We start from the raw sequence: 15604 nt of genomic DNA on the forward strand, positions 1-15604 counted from the left end.
GATACACAGCATCAAATGCAAATGACTAAGGTTTTTAATACTATTATTGTTATTATTACTATAAACATCAACATTATTATTACAACAGATTTTTTTTCCTTTTGCTCCTACTGATTCATTAAAATTTACTTCAGTTTTGGCATGGATGATCAATGTCCATTTTTTCAAGCTCAACACAGATATTTTCCTACAAACTATCCCCAGCAGCTCAGTGGTAAAGAATCTGCCTGCAATGCAGGAGGCGAAGGTTCAGTCCCTAGGTCAGGAAGATCCCTGGGAGGAGGGCATGGAAACCCACTCCATTATTCTTGCCTGGAGAATCCCATGGACAGAGGAGCCTGGTGGGCTACAGTTCATGGTGTCGCAGAGTCGGACATGACAGAAGAAACTTAGCAAGCACACACGCACGCATGCTTATTATTACTGATGAGTGCAGCACATCCAAGGAATAAATCTGATTGCCACTGAGCAGATACTGGAATTTACATCTATTGCTTTTGATCTCCATGAGGTCAAGGACCACACGTGAATGTCACATTTGTCTTCTTAGCAGACAGCAGAGTGCCTAGCACATAGTAGGTACCCAATCAAAGTTTGTGGAATGGATGCCCTTCAGTTAGTCTTGGTCAGATGAAAAGACGACTCAAGAATTTAAAAAGGAACGTGGTGAGGTCTCAGCCTTCCACAACCTCTGACCTTCCTTGCTGGGCTTCCCTGGGGTGCATGCCTTTGCTGAGCCTGTCCTGGTGGATAGAACAGTTCAGAGGTCAAGTGCAAGTGGAAGGGCACACACAGAACATGGCTGCAGACCCTTGCACCACTCAGCACACACGAAGACGAGCAATAAATGTTTGTTCAGTTAGAACTGGACATGGAACAACAGACTGGTTCCAAATAGGAAAAGGGGTATGTCAAGGCTGTATATTGTCACCCAGTTTATTTAACTTATAAGCAGGGTACATCATGAGAAATGCCGGGCTGGAGGAAGCACAAGCTGGAATCAAGATTGCCGGGAGAAATATCAATAACCTCAGATATGCAGATGACACCACCCTTATGGCAGAAAGTGAAGAAGAACTAAAGGGCCTCTTGATGAAAGTGAAAGAGGAGAGTGAAAAAGTTGGCTTGAAGCTCAACATTCAGAAAACGAAGATTATGGCATCCGGTCCCATCACTTCATGGCAAATAGATGGGGAAACAGTGGCTGACTTTATTTTTCTGGGCTCCAAAATCACTGCAGATGGTGATTGCAGCCATGAAATTAAAAGACACTTAGTCCTTGGAAGGAAAGTTACGACTAACCTAGACAGCATATTCAAAAGCAGAGACATTACTTTGCCAATAAAGGTCTGTCTCGTCAAGGCTATGGTTTTCCAGTAGTCATGTATGGATGTGAGAGTTGGACTATAAAGAGAGCTGAACACCAAATAATTGATGCTTTTGAACTGTGGTGTTGGAGAAGACTCTTGAGAGTCCTTTGGACTGCAAGGAGATCCAACCAGTCCATCCTAAAGGAGATCAGTCTTGAGTGTTCATTGGAAGGACTGATGTTGAAGCTGAAACTCTAGTACTTTGGCCACCTCATGCGAAGAGTTGACTCATTGGAAAAGACCCTGATGCTGGGCAAGATTGAGGGCAGGAGGAGAAGGTGTCGACAGAGGATGAGATGGTTGGATGGCATCACTGACTCGATGGACGTGAATCTGAGTGAACTCCAGGAGTTGGTGATGGACAGGGAGGCCTGGCGTGCTGCGGTTCATGGGGTCGCAAAGAGTCGGAGATGACTGAACGACTGAACTGAATGAACTGAAATGTTTGTTCAGTTCAACAGTGCATATTGTTCTGAGACCCACTAGCTGAGCTTTCATTCCTGAGAAGCTGTTTATTATCAGGGAATCAACCAAGGTCATAACTATGGATCAGGAACTGACAACATTACTGGGTCAGCTGATATCCCTTTCTTGCTACAGACAAGTGTGCTGTCTTTGCAGACATTTTAATTAATATCTGCAAAGGAAAATGAAGTCATGATTCACACATTTCAGTAACATTTATTGAGCCCCAATTCAGCTGTGTGAGGAGTTGAGCATACAAAAATGAATAATTCACCATCCTTTGTCCTCATGGGGCCATGTCTCTGCTAGGAGCATGCATGCCCAGTGTCTGGCGTGGGGCAGAATCTGCTGGTCCACATGTAGGTCTTGGTTCTTTATGTTTCTCCTTTCCCCACACTGAGTTGGGTTCTACTGTTTACAGACATACGTTTTTTATACAACAAAGCCCTGCAACGCAAAGCACCTACTTCCTGCATCGTTAATTTATGCATACATGGGTGAGGACCAGGTTAGAACAGGCATAAACTGTTCTTGATGGGCTTCCCAGGTGGCTCAGTGGTAAAGAATCCACCAAAGCAGGAGACACAGGGGACGCAGGTTTGATCCCTGAGTTGGGAATATCTCCTGGAGAAGGAAATGGCAATCCATTCCAGTATTCTTGCCTGGAAAATCCCATGGACAGAGGAGCCTGGCAGGGTATAGTCCAGGGGGTCACAAAGAGTTGGACGTGACTGAGCTTGCACGCACATGGTGTACTCACAAACCATTCTGTAGGGGAGGTTGAGAGCATTTCAAGGGCAGTCTTCATCTCATACATGGACTTTGAGGCTAACCCCTCCACCAGATGTGCAAAGCTTTGAACACACAGGACCTGGATGAAGGGGTAAGCCTGATGCCACACAGGCTTGCAGAGGATGTTATACATGGCCTTGTCCTTTTATTATCCAACAACTTGTTTCCAACATATCATACACTGAACAATGCTTCTATTGATCTCCTGCTAGAAACTTGATTTCCTTCCTCTGCTTATATTAACAGATTAAATACTTTTTCAAATAAAATAAAATCTCTGAAGTCAAACCAATCAGGATGATGCTTATATATGTAAACCTCCAAAACCTCTAGACAAAGGCACCCTAGTGGATATGCCCTGCGTGCATGCTCGGTCCTTCAGTCGTGTCCAGCTCTTTGAGACCCCATGGACTGTAGCCCACCAGGCTCCTCTGTCTGTGGGATTTCCCAGGCAAGAAAACTGGCATGGGTTGCCATTTCCTCCTCCAGGTAGATGTGCTGATCCAGGTCAATTTCTACCCAGTTTCCCTCTGGCTTCTCTGGGCTCCACGCTCAGGGTGTAAGTGACTTACAAGGTTGTCCTGGACTCTCTTGAGCATGGTAGATGTCTGCTTCCTTGAAGAAAAGGGGTTGAAACCTACACCTCTCATCTCCGTACTTTTCATCATGTCCCTGCTTGTGTAGACAGATACTAGCTTAGGGGCAACAGCTAGAAGGAGTTGAATAATTAAATAATTTTCATCAGAAGGAGATGAATAATTAAACAATTTTCCAAAGGATACCAAATTAGAAGCCTCTGAGTTGGATGGAGCTGGAAGCAATCCAGCCTCGGAGCCTGCCCAGGAATCTAAACCATCAAAATAGGAAATGTCCCGATCAGAGAACCATGGATGTACACAGAGATGCCACAGAGAGCACAGGAGGCTATTTCATGCTTCAGGGTCCATCAGGCTATGGTGGGACAGATGTTCTACTGTGAGAAGGGAAATGAATGCTTCAGCCTATGTAACTTCACAAAAACCTCAAAATGACAGTAAAATAGCATCACATCCCTTTTTAGTATGCACAACATGAAACCCGGGATCCTTCTTTAAGCACAAGTTTCCTAAAGTTCTTTGTCCACACGGATATTTGCAAGTGATACTTACAGGTCATCTTCACACAGAGTGTACTCATCTAATTTTGTTTACAAAACTAGAATAAACTAGACTTTGTCTGCCAGTATCCAGAGAAACTTGAAAGTCTCTGATAGATAAAATAACCCTGCTTTAAAAGTTCAGTGACTGTATCTGCATAAACTAAATGAGGTTACTTTTTGTTTTTAATCATCACTCTTTACATAAATAAGGAAAGTCCAATGTGTTCTTCAATAGGAAACACAGAAAGAAGCCAGAAAAGAAGACAATTTCTCTGGCAGGATTTGGTGATTTGCTGGGCAATAAACTAATAACTCTACTGTGGCTTGTGATGATCCAACCTATGTTCCTAGCTATGACAAACCCAGACAGCATATTAAAAAGCAGAGACATCACTTTGCTGACAGAAGTCTGAATAGTTAAAGCTATGGTTTTTCCAGTAGTCATGTATGAATGTCAGAGTTGGACTGTAAAGAAAGCTGAGCACCAAAGAATTGATGCTTTTGAACTGCGGTGTTGGAGAAGACTCTTGGGAGTCCCTTGGACTGCAAGGAGATCCAACCAGTCCATTCTAAAGGAGATCAGTCCTGGGTGTTCATTGGAAGGAATGATGCTAAAGCTGAAACTCCAATACTTTGGCCACCTGATGTGAAGAGCTGACTCATTAGAAAAGACCCTGATGCTGGGAAAGGTTGAAGGTGGGAGGAGAAGGGGATGACAGAGGATGAGATGAATGGATGGCATCACCGACTCAATGGACACAAGTTCGAGCAAGCTCGGGAGTTGGTGATGGACAGGGAAGCCTGGCGTGCTGTAGTCCATGGGGTTGCAAAGAGTCAGACATGACTGAGCAACTGAGCTAACCTGAAGACATTTTGAGCTATGCTTTAAGAAATAGCATGGGTAAATGGAAGTAAAAACTCTGCTTAGTATGAGAAAATTCATAACCAATTATGTCACATAATTGAAATGAAGTCCATGGATCAACTCAATTAAAGAAGAAATCATTGTATCATTAAGTCTGACTGCTACCTTCTTTCATATAACTTTACAGTAACTTAGGTTGACCTCACTTATTTTTTAAAAAACTGATCAGTTTCTTGTTCCTGGGACTTATACTAATCATCTGAAAAACCACTTTACTTAAAGTGCAGCTTCTTATAGAAAAATGTCCTCTTAGAACAAAGCATTTTCTGATATCATATGGCTTTGTCTTCACTTTACTTAGATTCAAGTTCATAGTGCAATGAAATAAAAAGCAATTGAAAACTTTTAAAATAAATGTGTTTGGGTATAATATTTTACAACCAAAATAGCTTTCAAATAGCATTTCTAAACAACTGAAGAGGCTGGAATGCCAACAAAGATCTGAGAATGAGCATCACTTTAAAATATAGTTTGACATGTTCACTGAAGGGGAACCAGAGACATACGCACTATTATACATTTAGATTTTTAATTTTTTTTTAATGAGCATATAACTTCTTTATATGTTTCAAATTCAAGAAAAACAGAAAATCCTGGGATATTAACATAGATAAACTACTTTCAGGATTCCACAACGACTGCCACAGACCTGCACACCAGCATCTCTCTAAACGTAAGGGAAATGTTGACTCTGAGCTAAGAGAGTGTTCGATGCCCAGGTGAGGTCGATAGGATGAGCTCAGTTTACTCAAACCCTGTGCCCTCCCACTGGGAAAGGATAAAAGGATGGTTCCTATCTGAAGATTGAAACAAAATAATTCTCTTCCCAAGGATCGCGATCTGTTAATAAGAAAGACAAGTAGAGCTGAACAAACAGCCGGTTCCCATGAAGGGCTGTGCAGCACACCCAGTAATGTGCGGTCAAAGTTCAGGGTCAGCTGCGTTGTCAGCTGTGTCTTCAACACGGCTCGTGCACGCTGGTTCCACACTAGTCCGAGTCCAGCCTGAGCCCTGAGCCCAGCCATGGATACCATGTGGTCACCTGAATGTGCCACATACTGTTGTTTTTTTTAATTTGTATTGGAGTATAGTCGCTTTACCACGTTGCGCTAGTTTCTGCTGCACAGCCAAGTGAATCAGCCACACATACACATATACCCTCTCTTCTAGACTCTATTCCCACACAGGTCGTTACAGAACACCTGGGAGAATCCCCTGTGCTATCAAGTAAGTTCTTATCAGTTATCTTTTATATAGAGAGAGCTTGTTTTAAGAAGGGAGAAGAAAATTCTCCAGCAGGTGAAGTAGGCCCCTCACCCTCCCTCCTTCCATCCCTTCCTCTTTCATTCCCCCTCCTTCTCTCCGTCTCTCCCTCTTTCTCTCTTTCACTTAATTCCTACATTTCTGTACTCTGGGACCAATGAGGCTTCTGATCAAAGGTGATCTGTGACTGGGGTTCCAAAGTGTTGGTTAATGCTTGTACCTGCTATGCAGACCCATGGGGGGAGGGGAAGACCAGCCTAAGGGCTTTCATGTTTCTTTAAAGTGCCAGCATTTGATGGGCAAAGTTTCCCACTGGGACCTTAGAAGTTAGCTTCAAAATGCAAGCTCAAATGTATGTAATTTCCAATCTACACTCTCAAGGACATGCCCCATGTCTAGAAGGCTTTCATGAGACCTGAGAGGTACATGCTTATAACTGTCCTCATAGCACATCTGGGTATGATTTAGTAACCTGCCTAAGGTTTTGCATACTCAAGTTCCAACTCAAGTTTAAGATCTGGAATTGAAATTCATATAAAAGAGCATTTAAAATTACTGAATGAGTCTGCCTTTTTTTTTTTTTTTTTAAACTTCACAATTTTGGCAATGGTTCACAGTTTCAGGACACTGAATAAGTATGGATTATCATGATCCCAGGATCAGCCTGCTTTATAAAAAATCAACAAAATTAGAAAATAAACACAACGGTGTCCTCCCGCCTCATTCCCTTTGGCCGCTTCGGGCCTTGAGTGCATGATAGGTCAGGGGCTAAGAACTCCGTTCACTGAACAGTAGTTGTTTTTGTTGTTGCTTAGTTGCTCAGTTGTGTCTGACTCTTTGTGACTCTATGGACTATAGTCTGACACCTGGCTCCTCCGTCCGTGGGATTCTGTAGGCAGAATATTGGAGTGGGCTGCCATTTCCTCCTCCAGGGGATCTTCCCGACCCAGGGATCAAAGCTGGTCTCCTACATCTCCTCCACTGGTAGGCAGATTCTTTTTCACTGAGACACCAGGGAAGCACAATCACTGAATAGTTGTTGAGCTCAAACCTCTTGCTGGGATATCAAGCAAGGCCGTCTGCATGCTCTGTCCACAAAGAGCTCTCAGTGTGGCCACCAAGGAAAGCCACAGGGTACCGCTCCTTTGAAGGGAGAGTAAGGCATTGGTTTCATGACTAAGAAGAGACTGGATCTTTCTGGCTACCAACCCAGAAGGACCCCAGCTATGAGGACTGGTTGAGATGCTGGAAGACCTCCCATGGATTCTTTGCTTTTCTTTTTCATTTCACTGAGTGCTTCATTAAAGCCATAGTTATTTACGTACACTGTTTAGAGATCACTGCGATACTTTTGTTGTTGTTTGATTTATAGAAACACACTCTAAGTAATTTGCATCATGAGGTTTGCTATGTACCCACTTCAGTCCATGGGAAACGAGATGTTCAACAGCACAGTCTTTGTAACTATAAATTAGGCGCATTTATCTTCCTTAATTTAGCACTACAATCAGTGCATAGATGATACAGCTGACTTTGCTCATTTTTCTCTTTGAGAAAGTGCATTTCAGAAGATAGTTCTCCTCATTCCAGATTTTATGCTGATTAAGAAAAGAAAAAAACACACCAAGATTTGGTAACAGAGCACTCTCTAGTTTTATGGGGCAAGTAGCAAGCACTGCCAAGAGAATGCTGCACTGCAGAGGCATCCTCTGTATTTACGGCCTTTCCCACACTCCACACACCGGACCACTGCCTGCAGACTGCGCAAGGCGCCTGTCAGATGGTGCTGTCTTTCCTTGCTCGGGGACAGGACTATACATGGGACACTGTGCCACCTCATAAACAGTCTGCCCAGCTACACTGTAGGGACTAGGAGGGTAGGGTGCCTGTGTCGCTTGGTCGTGTCTGACTCTTTGCGACCCCATGGACTGTAGCCTGCCAGGCTCCTCTGCCCATAGGAGTCTCCAGGCAAGAATACTGGAGTCAGTTGCCATTTCCTTCTCCAAGGAGGGTAGGGACTGCACATCAAATTCATCCTTGTGTGGCACATACAAAACAGCCATCAATGTCAGCTCCCCACTCTCAGGATCAGAGAAGGCAACTTCAAGAGTTTAAAGGGCGACATAGAAGGGCGGCAGGGGAAACAGCCTCCACGTGACCCTCTGGACTTCTGAATTAATCATGTTTTCCAATTAACTTTTCCACTGTGCTACACAGATCGTCTTGTTCTATTCATGATCATAACATACAGTTTCAATAATGTGGTTTTTTTTTATTGATGTTAAATATGCTCCTAGGAGTTGCACTGCAATGAAGTAATTTCATAGAAAGGCAAACCAGATTTGCTTGTCAGATAATAAATATATATGTTCATAATTAGAACAGATTTATATTTCCAGCAAGGAGCATAATGGAAAGAAGACGGCAGTATGGAAATTTTGTGCCCTGCAACAGTGGTGATGTATTTCGCCTGAGATCGCTTTCAGACAGACACAAGATTCTGAAAATTAAAGGTGTGGGGAGGAGTTGAAGAAAGTTCTTTTGAGGACCCATCAAGAGAGCAAAGATCTTAAACCAGAGGTGGTGGTATTTAGGGTAAGCATTTGAAAGAGTCTTAAACATGAGCCTTGTTTGCAGAGCAGACAACTAACGGTGGCCGGAGGTGTTAGGAATAAGCTAGTCCTGGGAGGGAGATAGGCTTCAATACTTGTGTCAACCCGGCTGAGCATCCTGAACTTCCTTGGGTCTGAGACGTCCACAAAATGCTCAGCAGGCACTCCAGGCTTGGGGAGGAAGCCCCAGCATCTCAAGGGAGCCAATCACTCCTCTGGAATGGTTCAGAATGACAGCACAAGGAACTGAAAGAGGCTTATGTATACGACAGAGCAGACTGAGGACCAGATGCCCTGCTTGAAGTCTCCCCATCAGAAGCTGGGCTTCTGGTTCCCAATGCTTCTCCCAACACATCATTGGGGGGGACAGTGATATCTAGATCAAGCCTATGGTTCTCTTTTAGTCCCATGGGTTGACCTTTGACACTGATCTATCAACTGCACATTTTCAGGTCTAGAAGGTGAATACATTTATGTGAGTTTTCATAAAGTGCTGAATGTCAAAAATGGTTCTGAGAAGGCTCCTCTGTGACCCAGCACATCAGGCGCTACAAAGGCAATTCCCCAAAACAACAGAGGGATCTACAGGACTTCAGAGGGGCTGCATGTGTATCTATAAGGGCCCGCTCACAGGGAGCAGAGGAGCAGGGCAGGTCAGAGGAGGAAAGTCCCGACCAACCTCCACTCACAGGACGGGGCAGGGATGCAGTGGGCTTAGCCTCACAATGAGGGCAGCGCGCTAGCCCAGGGACAATAGAATAGATCCAGCGATTTTCTAGATGCCTTGTGTTAACAGTAGATGTTTACATACAGATGGTTACCTTGTTAGAGCTTCCCTCTTCTTCTCGACCCAGAGGAGAAGAGGCCTGCACTCCAGCGCTCAGAAGGGGCCCGATGGGAAGAAGCACTTTCAGCCCCAGGTAGGGGGGGACCTCTGCCTATTACTGCCTAAGGGAGAGGGCCCAGCGCCTGGCTCCAAGCCCTTCTGGTACTTTCCTTTTGCTCTCCCATCAGACAGGAAGCTTTGCCAGGCCTCTTAGGGAAAGCTGTGGCTTCCAGCATCACCCAAACCTGCTGGAATTGGAATGTTTAATTCCGGGGAGAAGAGACACAGATGGAAGACCACCTTCTTGCATCCTCTCTGTCAGCTGAGCTTTCCACCTTACATCTGCTGCTTATGTCTTATTTCCCAACTAGCTCTGAATCCAGGATAGGAAGAGACTGTATATCCTGCCTAAAACCTGACACCTTAATGTCTGGAAAAGGGAGGTCACCCATGCTGAGCCCTGGCACAGAGAAGGCAAGGGCCACCTCCAGCCTGGGTGGCATTCTTTGCTCCAGGGCCATGGAGACACCTCAGAACCCCCTTCAACGGGGTGTCTGCAGCAGCATCACTGCCACTGACCCGCCTGTGCAACATGAACTATAACCTGTTTGTTATTCCTGTTCTGCATACCGGACATGGGCTGTGTTTTCTAGAAAAACTCTTTCTTACCGTACTTAGCCAGATGGCTTCTGTCTCTCACTCATTTATTCGTTCACTGTACAAATATTTAATAAGCAGTTTATAACCAAGTGGGAGAGAAAGCAGCAGATATTTTCCTCAATGAACTTCTTTTAAAGAATTAAGCACTGAACATAATATAGTACCATGAGCCCGACTGAGAAGACACATTCTCACTACACTCATGGATACAATTTAAAAAAGAAAAAAAACTCAAACATTCTCTGAGAATTGCAGGCCATCCCCCATGAATGAGGGTGGTGACTGTACGTTCCATCTGATGGCGGAGAACTCGGAGGGATCCTAGCCCCACCATGGGAGTTCCTAGGACCCTACAAATAGCCCCATACTGGAAGGCATACATTCTGTTCCCAAACTCCATCGCTACTCCTCTATTCTGAATACACTTAGGCTTTGAATACACTTCAGGTTTTTCCTTCCACGGAAGGTTATCAGAGAGTGAGATGTACGAGTGCTCAACAACATGGAGGAAGGAATTGAGAACATTTGCTTGAAACAATCCAACTTCAAATACTCTTCCCAGTAAATAATAGTTTCCTCATCCTTAATCAACAGAAATGAAAGGAAGGAGATGGGATATAAGATTATGAGTTCAAACAAAAACAAAAGCAGAAGTAACTCCAAAATCAGGAAAGGAAAACACACACTCATTGGCTGATCTTGGAGCATCGATAGACAGATAGACAGATAGGTAAATTGACAGATCAATCAATAGATAGACGAATGTCCGGGGAGGGAGATAGACCAAAATCAGGAAAGGAAAACACACACTCATTGGCTGATCTTGGAGCATCGATAGACAGATAGACAGATAGGTAAATTGACAGATCAATCAATAGATAGACGAATGTCCGGGGAGGGAGATAGAGAGAAAGAATTTTCCAAGACACTTGGAAGGAAAAGTAAGCATAACCCAACACTCTTGTGTTTTTCTCCCTTTCCTTTCCCCCCTTCTCTTTCTTTCTATTGCTCAGAGATCATAGCCTTTCAGGAAAGGGAGTTGAGTATCAGCTGGGTGTTAATTAGAGGACTTGAGTTCACTGGTACAGAAGGATTAGCACGAGCCAGCCACACGATGCTCGGCTAATCCCTCACCTGAGGCACCGGAGCCGCCAGGGCCTGGTGGGGCTGTGTGGGCAGAACTTCCCAGGAAATCAGAGGATCGCTTCCTGACAGCTCCATCTGCCGAGTGCCAGCACCTGGCCTGCTTTGATGATGGGTTTTACCCTAATCAGACCACCCAGGAACTGAAGGGACAAGGAAGCCAGCTGAGCTTCTGAGAGATGTCCATGCTGCTACCAGGAGGATTACAGAATCAAGGCATTCTTGTTATCTGTCAAATCTTTGTACATTCCTACACAGGCGGGAGGAAATGCCATTTGGGCTTATGCCTGTGGAGTTTATAGCCTTGTAACTTCACGTTCTAATTTTTTTTAGAACACCAAGGAGAAGTTCCACAACATGAAAGGCACCAAGGCCAACCTCAACTTCAGAAGTCTCAGGGAAAGGAAGGGAATTAGGGGGCATCCATTCCGTCTGCAGATGCCAGCTCATGGGGAGAAATCACTGGACTTACGAAGTATGAACACACTAGTCAGAAAGGCAAACACTCTTAAGGGACTAATGACCTTCATCAAGAAAGAGGTTCTTCCTTCAGTAATTATTGGCATGTCCTGGTCAGAATGGCTGCTATCAAAATGTCTACAAACAATAAATGCTGGAGAGGGTGTGGCAAAAAGGAAACTTCTTACACTGTTGGTGGGAATGCAAACTAGGACAGCCACTATGGAGACCAGCATGGAGATTCCTTAAAAAACTGAAAATGGATCTGCCATATGACCCAGCAATCCCACTGCTGGGCATACACACCGAGGAAACCAGAATTGAAAGAGACACGTGTACCCCAGTGTTCATCACAGCGCTGTTTATAATAGGATATGGAAGCAACTTAGATGTCCATCAGCAGACGAATGGATAAGAAAGCTGTGGTACATATACACAATGGAATATTACTCAGCTATTAAAAAGAATGCATTTGAATCAGTTCTAATGAGGTGGATGAAACTGGAGCCTATTATACAGAGTGAACTAAGTCATAAAGAAAAACACCAATACAGTATATTAACACATATATATGGAATTTAGAAAGATGGTAATGACAACCCTATATGCGAGACAGCAAAAGAGGCACAGATGTAAAGAACAGACTTTTGGACTCTGTGGGAGAAGGCGAGGGTGGGATGATTAGACAGAAAAGCGTTGAAACATGTATATTACCATATGTGAAATAGATCACCAGTGCAGGTTTGATGCATGAAACAGGGCACTCAAAGCTGGTGCACTGGGACAACCCTGAGGGATGGGATGGGGAGGGAGGTGGAAAGGGGTTCAGGACAGGGGGACACATGTACACCCCTGGCTGATTCATGTCAATGTATGGCAAAAACCACCACAGTATTGTAATTAGCCTCCAATTAAAGTAAGTAAATTAATTTTAAAAATAATAATAATTATTGGCATGTATTTTCTGCCCTCAGTCCAGACATGAGCTCGAGCTGGATCTGTGTGTGGTGTCGTCCACAATCAAAGTCAATGCAGGACATCTCAGTCTAAGTGGACCCTCAGATGCTCAGGTATGATCCAAGGACATCTATGACTATTTAATGGGTCCCAAGCCCTAAAAGTAACATTCTAAAATGATTATTTACATTCAGGAAGGAAAGAGGAGGAAAGTACCATGTATTTCATGGTGCTCGGACATAAAAACCGTGGGGTGCTGGTCTGACAGGCAGGGAGACAAAGGGAAAAAGCAATTCACACAGATACACAGGAGCATAAAAAGAGATGACTGTATAAAGCACATATAATTTAAGTGAAATGAAGGTTCTTATCAGAAAAGATTTGAGAACAGTAACAGCCTTTATTTGTGTGTGTGCTCAGTCCTGTCCAACTCTTTTGCAAACCCATGGACTGCAGCCCGCCAGGCTCCTCTGTCCATGGGACTCCCCAGGCAAGACTACTGGATTGGGTTGCCATGCTCTCCCCCAGGGGATCTGACTGACTCAGGGATCGAACCTGTTTCTCTTGTTTCCTGCATTGGCAGGCAGGTTCTTACCACTAGCGCCACTTGGGAAGTGCCATATATACTTTTAATATATACTATACTCTTTCTATATGTACACATATGTATGTATATGTGTGTATAAATGTACACACACAAACACGTATGCACAGAGAACCCTATTGGTTCTGTTTCTCTGAAGAACCCTAATACAAATGTTAGCCTTTTATTATTACTTTACGGCTGAGAAAGATGAGACGTGCGAGGGATCAATATCACATGCAAGATTCCATCTTGATTGACTGTTTCCACAAGGATCGTCCTGTTTGATCTTGGATCCCAGAGAACTCGGGCAGAATGTCAAGAGGATGATCTACTTAACACACACAGCTGGTTGTTTCCTTCCCATCACAAAATAAATATAAATGTTTAGTTTAGCTTAAATGTAAATGTTTAAGATGCACTTAAGTAACATTTGACATCCTGATCACAAAGGTCTTTACACTTAGCTCACCTACTCACGTAAACACAATGACGGGATTCTTGGATTTAGAAGAGAAAAGGGCTTCTCTTTTACTTTGTTGGCCCTCCTTTTCACTGGGTTAAAGAACCTAAGCCCCCTTCCAACACAACAGTTTCTTTCTGTTTAGATCGACACTGTACCGGCAGGAGTATTTAAATATTTGCAACAAATTGGAATGAATTATCCAGAAACATCCAACTATGTGCAGCTTTGAAAAGGCTATGATGTGTTAAAGTAGAAACTACCAATTTTCGTTCATATTTCTTAACGCCACACAGGGACAAATATAGCTATTTGTTAAAGCTAAGCTTCCGGAAACATTTGATATTCTACTTTTGCATTAATGAAACACTTGAAATAGAAGAAGTGAAATTTACATTTCTTTCATTATCTGTTTATGGCATTAATAAGAATAACTTTGCTAGTGTGTCAATTTTCTCTTGAAGCAAATTTAAGTTGTTAAGAGTACATAAAAGCTTTATATTTAAGTCTTGTTCTAAACGATGACTATATTGTTCTGATGGGGCCTGCAGCATTGAGATGACAGTCAGATATGTTCCAGTGTACTGAACTAAAAGCTAATTTAGGGGAAAAATATCCCTTCTTTCACAAACACTGAGATCTGAGATTTCTCATTAGAGTTCACCTCCAAATACATATACATCTGACATGGCAGATGACTCCTGCTATACTTTTTTTTTAACATTTTTTTCAGTTTTATTGAAAAATACTTGACATACATCACTGTAAAAATTTACAGTGTACAGCATGATGGCATGATTTACATCTATCATAAAATAAGCCACAATAGGTTTAGTGAACATTCATCTCTCACATGGATATGATAAAGAGGACAGAAAAGGCCTTCTGTGATGAGAACTCCCAGGCGGCTCAGTGGTAAAGACTCTGCCTGGAATGCAGGACATGTGGGTTCAATCCTTGCATCAGGAAAATCCCCTGGAGAAGGGAATGGCTACCCATCCTAGGATTCTTGCCTGGAGAATCCCATAGACAGAGGAGCCTGAAGGGCTACAGTCCATGGGGTCACAAAGAGTCAGACACAACTGAAGCGCCTTCACACACACATGATGAGAACTCTTAGAATCTTCTAAACAACCTTCCATCATGTGGCAACTCATGCTGCTATATAATCTTAAACCAGGAGACCCCGACACTCCAGAGCTTCGGGCTATGTTTGCAAGTGAGTGCTCATGGGGTATGTGCATGCTATTCCATTTAATCTGTTACATGGACTTTCCTCTGTGATTATAAATTTTTTTATCAGTTAAGTAATTAGAAAAATATCCCTCTTAAGTAGATAGAATTTTCGAGTTTTCCAAATTATCTTCCAGATAACTTGTTTTCAGAAACCAAAACTAGAACTAGAACTAGGAGGTAATTCCACTTTATTTTGTTTTCTGTCTGTCGAATCCTCACCTTTGTTTCCTGACCACCACCTCCTCACTCCCTTTCTTCATGCTCCAGATTACTAGGTCCATATTAAAGGGAATTGGAAAAGGTCTGCAGAGGCTGAAGACCCATCAGTGGAGAATGAGTATTTCCGGAATATTGCTTTGAAGCCATGAATAGGGAAATGAGCGTCTACTTCTGTGGAGACCAAATCAGGACAGTCAAGCCCCCTCTCTCCAAGAAGGAGGGTCCCAGTGAGAGCCCATCATTAGGGTATGGACGGTGCATGGGAGTTCCTCTGGCAGTCAGAGCAAAAGAAACTGGCTCAGCGCTGCTCTAAATTCACAGGAACTGCCAAAAATTCCTCCAAAATTCCTTAGAAGATTCAGCAGCCATTCCTGCTATGAGAAGCTTGGCCTAAAAGATTTCTGTAGGGAGAAGTCTTTCAGGCAGTCTAATAAGTTACCATGCCATTGTCATGTTATGCTTTCTAGAGCTGCCTTGCATGCCATGCGCAGTA

General features: G+C 43.4%; 1 protein-coding gene across 8 annotated transcripts in view; it reads right to left on the bottom strand.

The window, feature by feature from the left end:
* The window catches only part of AFF3 (ALF transcription elongation factor 3), a 632364-nt gene that overhangs the window by 396747 nt on the left and 220013 nt on the right, over window positions 1-15604 (bottom strand). The window lies entirely within an intron of this gene.

The sequence above is a fragment of the Bos indicus genome, chromosome 11, assembly GCF_029378745.1.
Source record: "Bos indicus isolate NIAB-ARS_2022 breed Sahiwal x Tharparkar chromosome 11, NIAB-ARS_B.indTharparkar_mat_pri_1.0, whole genome shotgun sequence".
Taxonomy (NCBI): domain Eukaryota; kingdom Metazoa; phylum Chordata; class Mammalia; order Artiodactyla; family Bovidae; genus Bos; species Bos indicus.